Source organism: Lissotriton helveticus, chromosome 3_1, assembly GCF_964261635.1.
Source record: "Lissotriton helveticus chromosome 3_1, aLisHel1.1, whole genome shotgun sequence".
Lineage (NCBI taxonomy): Eukaryota > Metazoa > Chordata > Amphibia > Caudata > Salamandridae > Lissotriton > Lissotriton helveticus.
In genome coordinates this window covers 227,773,440-227,787,443 of record NC_136061.1, presented here as the reverse complement: position 1 = coordinate 227,787,443, position 14,004 = coordinate 227,773,440, and the positions used below count along the sequence as shown (strand labels likewise).

The window sequence follows — 14,004 nt, the reverse complement described above, 5'->3', positions numbered from 1 at the left end:
CTGACTGTACAGGCAGTAATTCTTGTGTGTGCAGCAAAGCTAACGCAGTGGTCACAGCCTTGGGTCTGGTGAAATGGGCATGCAACTCCTCATGGGGTTGCTACGTGGCCTATGCTTAACAGATTTTGATACAGAGCACGATCTCTCAGGAGATAGTCAATTCTGTACCGCTCTCTTTCTGGGCTCCGACATACCCCATGAAGAGTAGATCATCCATCTGGAACTCTCTTGTGCCGTAAAGGTAGAAAGACAAAGCTCTTTTTGGGTACAGTCGATGTAGTCTCTCCTTCTCCTTGGAGGGGTGAGGCAGAGCGTAAAAGGTCGGCAGGGGGATGGCCTGGGCTAAATGAAAGTGAGTGATCACCTTCTGTGGGAAGATGTTGAGGTACGGAGATTTAGATGACAAAGCCTGGAGCTCACTGACCTTCCGGGCAGATGATATTGCAAATAGAAAGGCTGACTTGATAGTAAGGAGCCTGATTGGACAGTTGTGCAATAGCTCGGAAGGAGCACACAAAAAATGTTAGAACCAAATTTATGTTCCACTGACACAAGATGAAGGGTGAAGGCGGGAACAAATGTTGAATACTTTTCAGAAACCTATTGGCAATAGGGGGCTTGAAAAGGGATTGCTACTCTGGCAAAGATAGCCTTTAACGCTACCCAAAGCAGAGCCGTGTTGGACGAGAGAAAGGATAAACAGAAGTATCTGAGAAAGTGGGGCAGAAAAGGGGTCAACCTGTTTTTCTGCACACCAGGTCTTAAATTTGCCGTAGCAGCAGGCATATACCATTTTTTGTGGAAGGGTGCCTGGCTGCCAAGAGGACAATACAAACCACAGGCGAGAGGTCGATAGCCGTCAACTGTCGCTGCTCAATCTCCATGCTTGAAGACTGAGCATTGACAGGTTCAGGTGGAGAACCCTCCCCATCTGCTGCGACTGCAGATCCTACCGAAGGGGCAGCCGGATTGGAGGACCGATGGCCATGCTCAACAGCTTGGGATACACAACTTCCGAGCCCACTGTGGAGCTACAAGGATGACTTGGGCCTGTTCATAAACCACAGCACATGGCTTAAAACCAACCTTTATCACGGACATCCCTGCCACACCAGGAGACAAAATCTCAAAAATCTTCGACAAAAAGTTTTAAAAAAGGGTCAGTCTAAAAGTGACTGCAGGTAGCAGTGGGAGAGGTGTGGCGCCGCGGCCAGGGCGACTGACACTGGAATCTGGGGACCACGGTTCGATCCCCGGCTCCGGCGGCAGGTTAGCCCAGCACCATGTGACTCTGGGCAATAGCTCGCTTAATCTTCCCGACGGCCCCCAGCGCCTAGAGACCCTTACGGGTGATGTGCGCTTTACAAATGTGGACTTTACTTTAAGCTGTTCTACGGATCTGCACTGACTGGCATGGAAAGCAAAGAACTGGAACAGTGCTGGTGTGGTGCACATATAGGGACCGCACACGTCACTTCCGGCGCAGGTGACGCCACACAAAGCAGAACAATGCCAAATACTGGTGCACAGGAATACTGGTCAGAAAATTTTTTATGGATCCAGTATGTATGTATGTATGTATGTATGTATGTATGTATGTATGTATGTATGTATGTGTATATATATATATATATATATATATATATATATATATATATATATATATATATATCACCTACTAGCAATAGCCAGTAAGTAGTTCTAGTTAAGACCATAGTTTCCATAGGAAAAGCGTTTTTTGTTTTGCCAATAACTTTTGCATAGCTTGAGGGATCTTCATAAAATATTCAAGAAACTTCCCTTTTTGGGTTCAGCTGCTGTGTTGAAAGTTTCGGAGTGATACGTCAAGCAGGGCCCAAAATAAAAGGAGGTACCAAAATGCGATTTCCCGTGTTATGTCTATGGGGATTTTTCATTTTTCTTACAGGTCTACAGCCTGAACCAATGAACGGAATTACACCTAATTTGACAGAAAGCTGGATGCTGGTTCAGAAAGCGGGCTTATTGTGATCTGGTGTAAATCCGTTCAATGGCAGATTCCCACAAAAAACGTTTTAAACAATAAAGAAAAGAGGCAGGGTAGGAATGCCCGACACCCCCAAATATGGTGGGTTTTAAAGCATTTTAAAAAAAGAAAAATGTTTGCAGCAAATTTGCAGGTCCCTGCGCGTCTTTTTCATTAAGCCTCCATGTGGGTAACGTGCCCCAGGGACCACCACAAGTAAACTGATGCAGGGGATGAGGTGGGGTGAGGCCTGTATGGCCTTCCCCGTAGCGCTGGGGACCGCCACCGCCCCGGGGCGTGAAACTTAAATAATGTGGGGAGGCTGCGTAGAAACCTCCCACACACACAAACAGCCACTGGAACCGCCTCCTCCCCAGGGATTTATTAAAAATTCAAGACGAGGCACGTGCCTCCACACCACATGCCCAAAGCCTCGGGGCTTTTACTTTCAATATTAGGGGTGCTGCGCGGAACTCCCTCATCCCCAAGGCCCAGCCACCTCTCTAGGGATTTAATCAAAATAAATGCGGGGGCATGTACCCCCACATCGCCAGGGCTTTAACTTTCAATAATGGGGGGGCTGCGTGGACCCCCCCCAGCCCCAGTGACAGCCACCTCCCCAGGGAATAATTCAAAATAAAAGCTGGGGCAAATACCCCCACCCGACTTGGGGGACCACCACCTCCCCAGGGTTTAACTTTCAATAATGGGGCGGGGCGCGCGGCCCTCCAGGGGACCGAAACCTCCCCCTGAGAAATGTGGGTGCCCCATGAGGGCCCCTCCACAGCCCCAGGGCCCGCGATCTCCGTGAGACTTAAACTATATAATGGAGGGGAGTCTGTTGCGGACCCCCGGGGACCACCACCTCCCCAGGGCTAAATGACACAAATGAGAGGGGTCAATGGAGCCCCCTCCTGGAGCCAAAGAATGCCCTGATGGCCGCTACACCCAAGTGCTAGCCCCTGCAATGTCCCAGGGTGCCTACCCCCGGGAGATTGCAGTTTGATATGGCTTGGCGGGAGCTTCATTGCTCCTGCATAGCCATAAACTCTGCTCAGCTTCTAGTAAGTGAGAGCAGAAAAAATGCTCTTGCTTACTACAAGCCGAGCAGAATTGCTTTTGGACAGAGGGAGCTGCATGTTCAGCAGCTCCCTCTGCCCAAAAGCAATGCCGGCTCCCGCAGGATGCAGGGAGCCGGCTGGGACACTGGGGGCCTTTAGGCTCTCCCCACGGTCCCCAACATAGTATCTGGGTGCCCGGGGTAGGACCAGGGCAACCAGACTAGCGGCCGGGTCCTAGGGGATGGGGACTCCAGGGTTAAAATCTGCTTTGGTGGCCCCCCTACCTTTTATATTCTTTTTTTTTTTAACGAGCCAGACCCTGGGGAATAGGGCCCCTGGGGCCGAAAATTACCCAGGAGGGTGGGGGGCGGGGGGCGGGGGGCGGTGGGCGGTGGCACACAGACTCTGTCCATTTAAATGATTTAAAAAAAGCAGAGGCCGGGCTCTGGAGGATGGTGTCCCCAGGAAAGGGGGGGCCATGCAGCCCACCTCCCTTTAAAAAAAAGTTGAGGGCCAAGAAGCCCTCCCGTTACCTGCAGAAAGTCCCTTTCAGCAGGATTTCTGAGAGCTGATCAGATGTACCGTCCCTTTTCTCCACTACTCTGCAAATGCGACTACTAAACAACCATAGAAATTCCTCTAACAAACCAAATGTTACAGGGACGTTATTGTTAGGAAATAGAATTTGAAAAACCTTAGAAATTCACTGAAAAAAGACAAAGGTTACAGGGACGCTATAGTTCAGCTGAGATTTCACTCGTACAAAACCAGATAAATTCAGAAGTTAAAGTTACCTGAGCTAACTAGAACGTACACCCCCAGAATGCACTGCTTATTATTTTTTTTTAAATATGTTTTTATTTTCCAAGTTATACACACTTTTACTTTTTTTTTTTTTTTACAATTCACCATGAATGTTTCACTTATTATTTCCACATTTCAAAGCTTTTACCTGTATACAGTACATGCTCAAAGTATATTTAACCTTTTATCAGTTTTAACAACAAAAAAAAACCAAATATTTTACCCCAAATATTTAGTGATTACCGATTCTTTCTTTCCACTCGTTTACTGGGTCCCATATTTTTAAGCCCAAGGTCCTCTTCCTCTTACCCTTCCGGGCATAGATATTCTTTTCCAAATTATATACAGATAATAAGTTGGCCAGCCAGGTTTGCATTCCCGGAGGGTTTTTATCAAGCCATGCCCTGGCTATGGTTAATCTGTACACTGCCATAGCTACAAACAAAAAATCCCGTGGTATTTCTTCCTCATCTGCACCAACCCCCAAAATTATCCAAGATGGGGTGAGCACAATTTGTATTCCTAGTGACCTGTGTAAAAACATCTCTATATCCCTCACTAGTGTGTGCAGTTGAGGACAGGTGGCAAAAATATGGACGCTGTCTGCCTCTAAGGAATTACATCTTGGACAACAAACACCCGTATTACCACCCCACTTTGCAATCCTCGCTGGCGTGAAGTATAAAGAGAAAAGGGTTTTATAGTGTTGTGATTGCAAAGGGGATGAACACAGAACTGTCCAACCTAATTCCAGAGATTCTTGAAACCAACCCTGGTCACCACCCAATTTCTCAGCCCACTTATTACTGTGTTTTTCCAAATCATCATTTTTTCCCTTTACGAGAATTGCGTAAAAGGATCGTATTGTACAGTCTCCGGAGATCTCTATTTTCTCAAGAATATAATTTCTACTAAACCCAGAAGCTCCACCCTGCTTGTTACCCAGAAAACTCCTAATTTGAAGATACTTAAAAAAACATCTATTGCCCAGACCGTACCTATGCCTCATATCGCTAAACTGCATCATTCCATCAGGATTAACAATGTCACCAATCTGTGTGATCCCCCTTGCAACCCAATCTGCCATTACTATATCTGAAAATACATCTGGGGGAAACAACTTGTTTTTATACATCATAACATATCTGTGGTATCTACCTAATTTAGACTTTTTCAAAAAAGCACTCCAAATATTCACTGCAGCAGCTATTGTTTTAAACCTTGTCCTTTTGAAGTATCCAAAATCAACGCTATTTAACAAGTAGTTTCCCGCTTCTGCCCCAAGTATTGTTGCATATACCTCCGTGGAGAAGCTGGATACTCTTCTATCAAGATTTGCCCCTCCGATTAATCCCTGCATATATTGTAAGGATGCGGCCATATAATACAATCTAAAATCTGGTGCTCCCCACCCACCTTTCTCTCTAGGGAGGGAGATGAACCTATAAGCCCTCCGTGTCTTCTCCTGCGCCCATATAAATCTATTCATAATCACCTCTAGTGCATTAAACCAACTAGTTCCAAATAATAATGGGATAGATCTAAAAAGAAAGAGAAACTTAGGGAGAATCAACATCTTAATTATATTCGTACATCCGTCTAGTGACAAATGTAAATTGTTTTATCTATCCAGGTCTGTTTTTACTTGAGTCATTAAGGGCGTCATATTTTCTTTACTATGCTTTCTAGATTTGCAGAGATCACGATTCCCAAGTATACTGCAGCTTCAACCACCCTATCATCGTTACAATCTACATACCTATTCCCTACTATTTGTGTTTTCGAGGAGTTTAAACTATAACCCGATACCCGGCCGAACTTTTTGGTTTCCAGTTCCACCTCCCTAATAGCCCCTGCCGGGTTGGGTGTCCTAATGGCCACGTCGTCTGCATACGCCAAAGATTTTATCGAGCAGCCATTCATCAGCATTGCCGGTATCTTCGGGTTTTGTTCTAGTCGACTGAGAAAAGGGTCTAAATACAGCGCAAATAATAAGGGAGAGGAAGGACAACCCTGCCGGGTCCCCCTACTGATTTTAACCCAGGCGGAGTGCCCTCTGTTGACCCTGATCTTAGCTTTTGGGTCTTTATAAAGTGTTTGTATAGCCTTTATAAATCCATCACCTATACCGCTCCATCTCATGACAGCCCATAGATAACTCCAGGAGACCCTATCAAATGCTTTTTCGGCATCTAAGAAGAGTGCTGCCATAGGGTCTCCTAGAGTACCTGCTGCATCGAACATCGTAATCACTTGCCTGACATGTTGCGTTGTACCCTTACCTGGGATGAACCCTTGCTGGAAGGGGCTAACCAATCTCTCGATAACCCTTGATAGTCTTTTAGCCAGTATTTTAGAGAACACCTTCACATCGGCGTTCATTAAAGTAATAGGTCTATACGAGCCTGGGGCCGGCGCTGGTTTACCCATCTTGGCAATCACTATGATGTCCGCCGCCCCCCAGGAGTCGGGTATTGATTCCCCCTTCTGGGCAAGTACCATAACATTAAACATATCAGCCACTAATACCGTCTGAAACACTTAAAAAAATTCCAATGGGATCTGGTCTGGACCCGCTGCCTTCCCAGAGGGTAGGCTACCAAGGGCCACGAGAAATTCCTCCAGTTGGAGAGTGGCTTCTAACTCCTCTTTATCCTCTGCCTCAATTTCAGGAGGGAGAACGCCCCTCAGATATCCCTCTATCTCTTCCACACCCCCTGTGTTATCAGAGGAATAAAGATCTACATAAAACTGTCTAAAAACTTCCCTTACCTGCCCAGCCTCTGTAAATGAATTACCCTGTGGATCAATAATCTGCTTGACATCAGAATTTGCTGCCCTTTGTCTGCTCCGCGCCGCTAAGATGTGCCCCACCCTTTCACTAAGCTCATACGCCTTTTCCCTTTGAGTCAAATACTTCTCCACTACTTTTTTAGCCATTCCGTCAAGGGCTTCTGCTCTGGTTATGGTAATCCTAAGCAGAAGCTGGTCGAGCGGAGAGTTCTGTGCTATAGCTACTGCTAAATCTGCTTCAAGTTTTAGAAGATTTTGACGAATTTCATCAGCCCTTAATTTCTCCTTCTTTTGATTAAATAACACAAAACTCAATGTCTCCCTCCTTACCCCCGCTTTAAATGAATCCCAAACAACCCCCGGTGATGCTGTCCCTCTATTTATGTCCCAGAAATCCTTTATCCATATGCTCATAAAATCCCGATATGCCTTGTCTTGTAGTAATGCTCGCTCAAAAGTCCATGAAGCTTCTCTCTTTTGATTCTGGCCCAGCTTAAGTGTTACTACCAATGGACTGTGGTCTGAAACTAGCCGTGGAAGTTTCTCAATTTTTAAATCAGTGATTAAGTTCTTAGAGATTAAAAAGTAGTCCAAGCGAACCAACACCTTGTGTGGAGCTGAATAGAATGTACTACCATCTAAGTGTGGATGCCACCTTGTCCAGGGATCTTCCAGGGAATTATGAAACACCATATCTGAGAGTGCTCTATACACCCTTTTTTTCCTCCCTGTATATTGTCCCCCAGGTTGAACAAATGAGCTACTAAGGTCATGTAGATTGAGATCCCCGCAGCAGACAATTGGCTCGGGCCACTGAGCTAACAACATCCAGATACTGAAAAATATCTGGGTCATCCTCTGTTGACCCATAAATTGTGACCAACGTGAAAGTATCCCCTTTAAAAACTAGTTCCAGTATAACCCATCTCCCCCACTGATCTTCCTTCTTTCTTCGCACTATTGCATCTCCACTCCTCCCTAAAACCGCCACTCCTCTGGTCTTAGTCCCTTCCTTTGAGTTTGCTAGTAACGAGAAACCCAGGTGTTCCAGTAGATGACCTTTAACACCCTCTATATGGGTCTCCTGCAGACATACTAAATCCAGGCGCAATGTTTTAAGGAAAGCAGCTACTCTATGTCTTTTATTTATTTCATTAAGTCCGCATACATTTATCGAGGCAATTTTACACGCCATACCGCAGCACCCTTTGTCCTTTCAGTGAACCTACTAATTGTTTGAGAAAATTCCATATCTGCTGATTCCATACAATCTTCCTCTTGTACTGTATACATTCTGGTTCTAATGCATTGCTATTCTCATGTTGTGTACATTCTATCACATTTTTCCCACAAGTGTGAAATGCCAAAACAAAAACAAACCTTTGTGCCCTTTCCCCCCCTTACTCCTCCCTACCCTTCCCCCTGCCCCCCCTCCCCCTCCCCCTCCCCCTGCTCCCCCTCCCCTGAACCCTCCCTTCCCCTTTACAGGCAAATAGGTCAGTCGACCTATGAGTGCCCGCCTTGAGTTGTGCCAATCGCATCCCTCTCCTGCTTCTCCCTTTAATGTGTTGTGTTACCTCCCCTTCTTATACTTATATTCAGCAAGCTTGTGGAGTACGCTATATACCAATACCCCCGGCCCTCCTCATTTATCCGCCTTTCTGTTTCCTCGTCTCTTCCAGAAGTTGCTGGGCTTTGATCTCTGAAGAGAACATCCAGGCCTTCCCTCTTACAACTACCTTGAGTCTAGCGGGGAAGAGGAGATATGCTTCACAGCCTAAAGCCTGAAATGGAGCAATCATCTGTCTGAGCTTCCATCTCCTCTCTATGGTGACATGACAGAAATCAGCCCTGGCGAAGAAAGTAGTACCATCAAAGGTCCTTCTGCTATCCGGCCTTGCCTTACCAATTATCTCCTCTCTCAGTAAAAAGTTCCCTATATTTACCAAGATTGCCCTGGGTAGGTTCCCCTGGGTCTCACCACCTGTACCTCCCATGCCTCTGGTTTTCCCTATTGTAAAGGGGAATCTATGTGCCCTCTGTACTTCCCTTTCCCTTTCCCACTGCCACTGGGACTCCGGGAAAGCTCCTTTTAAGAGATTAACGACAAATTGCCTGACATCTTGCCCTTCTGCCCCCTCTGCCACACCCAAGAGTCTAACATTGTTACGTCTCTGCCTGTTTTCAAAGTCCTCCATCTTCCAGTTCATGTCTTCTGCCAGTTTCTCTTGCTCAGTCTTAAATGCCTGCCAATTTCCCACGTTATCCTCCAATCTGCCGGTGCGTTCCTCTACTTCTTTGTATAGTTTATTTATTTTTCTCAGTGAGCCCTGAATCTTTTTTGAGGCCTGTCTTGCTCTCCGACTTTCAGTTCTTGCCTCTGCTTGCATCTCCTTCAGGGTATCAAATAGAGCTTCGAGAGATTTTTGCTGGGGTACAGTGTCAGGAATAGGGCCCCTACCACCACCGCTACCACTACCACTATCCTGATAGACCTGGGATGTAGCTGAATAATCCCATAGTAATCGTCTATCGTGATGGTGGGGAGACTCTGAGGTGCGCCTCCTTACTTTTGAGAGTCTTTTTCTTTGCGTGGATGCTTTTCCAGAGGTGCTGGACCCGGAGTCTGTAATCTCGTCATCAACCTCCTCTTCTTGGCTCTCTTCAGAAGAAATTATTGACTCTGAGTCCTCATTTACTGAATAAAAGTGCTCGCCTTCTATAGAGCCCCCTTCTAGCTTTTCTGTTATCTGCTTACTGTTGTTGCTCTTCCCCTGTCCACTCTCAATTGCCACGGTCTCAGTGCTACCCCAGGTTTTGACTCTTTGGTGTTGGGCAGTTCTACTCCCTTCTTTCATCTCCGCCTCTACCAACATCAGAGCCCCCAGCATATCGGCTTTTCCAAGGGGCCTCCCCGTGTCTCTCTCTGGAGTCATATTTACCAGCGATGGCGTTATACCTACTGACTCCCCCATTCGAGTCTCTGTAGAATCTATTGCCGTTTCCTGGTCCAGTTGTAACAGCGCTCGAGCTGCGTCTTCCATTGCTGCTCCGGTAGCCTCTCTGCTCAGTCCTGCTACCTCAGCGCTCTGGTTTGGTTGCCTGGCGACCAGGTTCTCAGCTGCGGCGTCGGCCGCCTCCGCTGCGTCCTCGCGGACGTTCTCTCCTGATGCCTACGTCTCCCGCATCTCCCCAGGCTGTCCGGGAGCTGTCACTGAGAAAACCTCCGCCATGGTAGGCTGGCGCATCCCGTTGTCTTTTTTGTATTTGCCCGCTTTGTCTTCTTTCAGGCTTCGTTCCGATGTATTAATATTTTTAGATGTTGTGTGATTATCCGGTATCTTCTTTGGGAGCACCGGGGTCTTACCGCGGACTTCTATTTTTCTTTTTGGCGGCATAGCAGGCACCTTACGGATTGCTCCAAGATTTTTCCCCGTCAGCGCCTCTCCATTCTCTGTTCCTTTCATCCCTGGATCTGCCACCTCTCTGGGCTTATCCTGTCGCGGCGGTCTGGGAGGCATCACGATCGCTGGACCCTCTTTACCTCTGAATGCTCTAATCGCGCTCACCAGCTTGCAGATGCACGATTTCACCCAGTTCACAGCCGCGCTATTCAATCGGAGCTGTTTTTTTTAAATCGGCAGTATTCTTTCACTCCACCTTGCCACAATGCATCAATAGCCATCAGGGGAAGCACGGCGTCCTAACCTGTTGAGTCATACTGAGCAGGAGAGGAAAATGATGCGACCGCTCAGCTCAACCCCTCAGCGGCCATCTTGCCCTCTGAATGCACTGCTTATGACCTCACATATTACATCACTCATGACATGGTCAGTGACATCACGAATGACATCGCAAACGACATCACTGAGGACATCATCAAGTGAGTAAGTGTTTTCAAGAGTTCATGAGTGTTAAATATATACTAACCTACAACAAAAGTTATATTAGTATACTAGGTGTACTAGAACTGAGTGATACTACTTCTAATGTATATTAAGTGAGTGGTTGAGTGACTATGCATCCTTGTGTGCATGGGTGTATAAGTGGGTGAGTGACATGCTGTGTGGGTTAGTGACATGCTGTGTGAGTGGCGGTATTGGTGAGTAAGTGGGTGTGTCAGTGGCTGTATGAGTGAGTGGCGGTGTGAGTGGCTCTATGGGTGGGCCAACTGCCCCAAAGCTCTGCCAGTGCTTCTCCTTTCCGACCCTGAGCTCACAATATGCATTATTATTAGCAGTATAAGACTCAGTAACAGCTCTGCTAATGCACCTCATTTTACAGCAACTACTGTGATGCCAGCCGCAGGACGTATGAACACATTGGTAAGTGAACCTCAATCTGGATCTGTAGGCCTTTTGCTATTCTAGAAAAAACACTGATAAATCAGTGTTGTCTCAGGTCGGACTTGTAACATTCCTGACCATACAAACTATTGTTTTCACACACCCACCTCTTCTGTAAGAGCTTTCCTCCAGGTCCTACTGAAGAAATGCTAGGGCACAGGGAGAATGAACCTGCTTAAAACTAGGAAAGGAGCTCTAAGAGAAAGAAAAAGAGTAAAGAAACTGCAGAAGCTCATTGAGACACATAGAGCACAGACTTAAAGGCCACTGAGAGACAGAAACAAGGAGCACAAACAGAAATAACAACATGAGGTAGGAAATAAATGAAGCAAAGAACACACAAGATACAAAGTGCACAGAGGTAGGAGGGACACAGACAAAAATCAGATACAGAGAGGGCACTGAGGTAAAAAGGGGAACGGAGATATAAGGGGCAAGTGGCACACTCAGAGGAATGGGAGCATATAGAAATCACATACAGCTTAGCTTACACATCATACAGCAATGGGCCAAAAACTCCACACTGCCATCAGACAGTGGATGCATTGCAGCAAGGAAATCAACTGCTCAAAATAATAATACATTGTTTGCCTTGTGTCTGGGTGCTAGAATTTCAGTGATAGACATCTCATAAGGGCACAGGGACAGCCACACCTCTGACCATCAGTGCCAAGCATACAACCTCTCGTACATATCCTATGCTCCTGCTCCACCCACTAGAAACTGGGTTAATGCCCAAAGTGCCCCAGCACAATGACCTGTTAGACGTTTGCCTTAGAACGAACCACACAAGAGGCGGTCATTCATCCCTAATTTGCACCCTATAGACAAGATTTTCATGTTCCAACTTCACTAACAACTGACAGTGTAGGCATACCCAGTACTGTAGACGATTCTCTGGATCCTCCATATTCTTGGTGAAATCCAATTTGAACCTCCCAGGCCAACGAGCAAGTTATACCTGCCTACCCCCCCCCCCAACCACAAGCATTCCAGAGCGCATCTATTCTGAATGATTGGTCCAGTGTCACGCTGCTCGAGGTAATCTCTGCTTTCTGCCCAGTTTAAAGCCTATTCAGGTGTAGTGACGTGAAAGCTGTCACTGTCCACTACCCTAAGTCTGCCCAGAAACCGCAGCATGTATTTGAAGTTCATGGCCTGAAGCTGCTTCTTTCCTGTATTTTAGCTGCGCTTTTGCTGCTGCACCAATGAGGTGCCCTTTGGAAACAGGACCATGTCCACATTTTTGTAGAATATAGGGCCTATTCACCTGGCTACCTGCAGTGTAGTGTCTCTATCCCTGCAGTTTAACACACTCGCTATCACTACCTTAGGCAGTTCCCACTGCAATTGATAAGGTAGCAGTGCTATGTGTGCCCTTTCAAAAGAGAAAAAAGTGGAGATGCCTCTCTGGTTCAAACATTATAATTTCCAGTCCTCGAGGGGCGTGGCTTGGAGCTGCGGATGGAAGCCGCCTAATTCGCGAGCTCCGTAACTGAGCCTGCATTTATCCTGGAATACGACTCTCCGGGCCCCGTGACCCACTGAAGTGGTAGACAAAGGGACCGAGCCTACTCGACGCCGGACTGGGGCATGTGCCTAGCCGATAAACTGAGTTCTGGCGCCTGGGAGCTTGGCCGGTGGGGACGGAGACGAGCGGCCAAAAATGGCGGCCTGACGGAGAAAACGAAACCCAGGGACACTCGGAGCGATCGGATACCGACGCCCTGCTGGAGCTATTAGCGGGCGGCGGACTGAGAGACAGTGGATGCCGCGGCACAGGCGTGTGGATCCCAGAGAGGGGTGAGTGTAGAGCGGAACCCCCCTCCCCCGGACAGCAGAGGCCTCGAAGCTGCCCTGAGAAGACGGCAGTGGAGCTGCGGGAAGCAGTGGAGCACTGAGGCGGAGCCCCTGCGGAACCCCCACTGCGGTGACTGCTGGCGGTGCTCCTGGGTCCTGCACAGGAGCGTACTGTGAAGAAGGGCTGGAGTGATAAGCGGAGGGCCCGGTTGGGGGCCGGGGAGCATTGCCGCCTCCGAGGTGAAGAAAGGTGGCATGCAGTGCCGGGAGGTGGAACCCTGAGAGACCTGGATGCACCGGAGGGTTGACGGCCGCTGCCTGGAGACTGCGGGCCAGGGTTTGAAGGCCGGCTGGTGGCGACAGCGATGGGCTCCGTCCCCGCTGGGCAGTGCTACATAGCTAGGGGCTGGCTGCTGGACTTTGCTCTCGGGGTGGCATACATGAGCCGGCAGATCCCCCCTTAGGTATTTGACCGCTGAGCTTTGTGGCGCCCCACACATCTCAGCCTAATTGATTGCTGCCCTGGCGATTGAAGGCGGTGGAGGCACCACCAGTGAACACATCTGGTAGTCCCACGAAGGACTAAACACAGGAGGCACCGGGAGAAGGCTGGGGGAGTCTGCCAGCACTGGCACTAAGGCAGGGGTGACGACTGGAGGGTCCGGAAAACCTGAGCGGGGTCCACATGGCTGCCCCACTTGATTATGATCTGCTAGGGGGTGAGCTGAATACCGGCCTGATAATGAAGGGAGATTGGGCGCGCCCCTATCGGTGTGGAACCCTAGGAGACCTTTGTGTTGGACGTACGGGGGTTCTTGCCCCTGCGACAACCCGCCATGGGGAAACCTAAAGGCAGGAAAGAAGGGGCTCAACAGCAGTCGGACACTGAACTACCGGGACGCGGCGAGCAGGAGGAGCAGGAACAACCACGCGACCCGCATATACAGCTGCAACTGGACAAAATCTTGGCGGCGATAGCGGACTCCAAGGTGGCGCTACAGCAGGATATAGCGCAGTTAGCCACGGGCCTGGGTCTCTTGCGGGCGGACCATGGTAAACTTGTGGACAGAGTTGCAGCGGTGGAGGGCACGCTACAGACCATTGAACCGATGGAAAACGACCTCAAGGCCACTATGTCTGATGTTCTAGATCGAGTTGGAGCGCTGGAGAAAAGGGCAGAGGAGGCGGAAGGGCG

At 48.3% G+C, this 14,004-nt stretch overlaps 1 protein-coding gene across 2 annotated transcripts in view; it reads right to left on the bottom strand.

The window, feature by feature from the left end:
• The window catches only part of ANKFY1 (ankyrin repeat and FYVE domain containing 1), a 677,352-nt gene that overhangs the window by 425,815 nt on the left and 237,533 nt on the right, over positions 1–14,004 (bottom strand). The window lies entirely within an intron of this gene.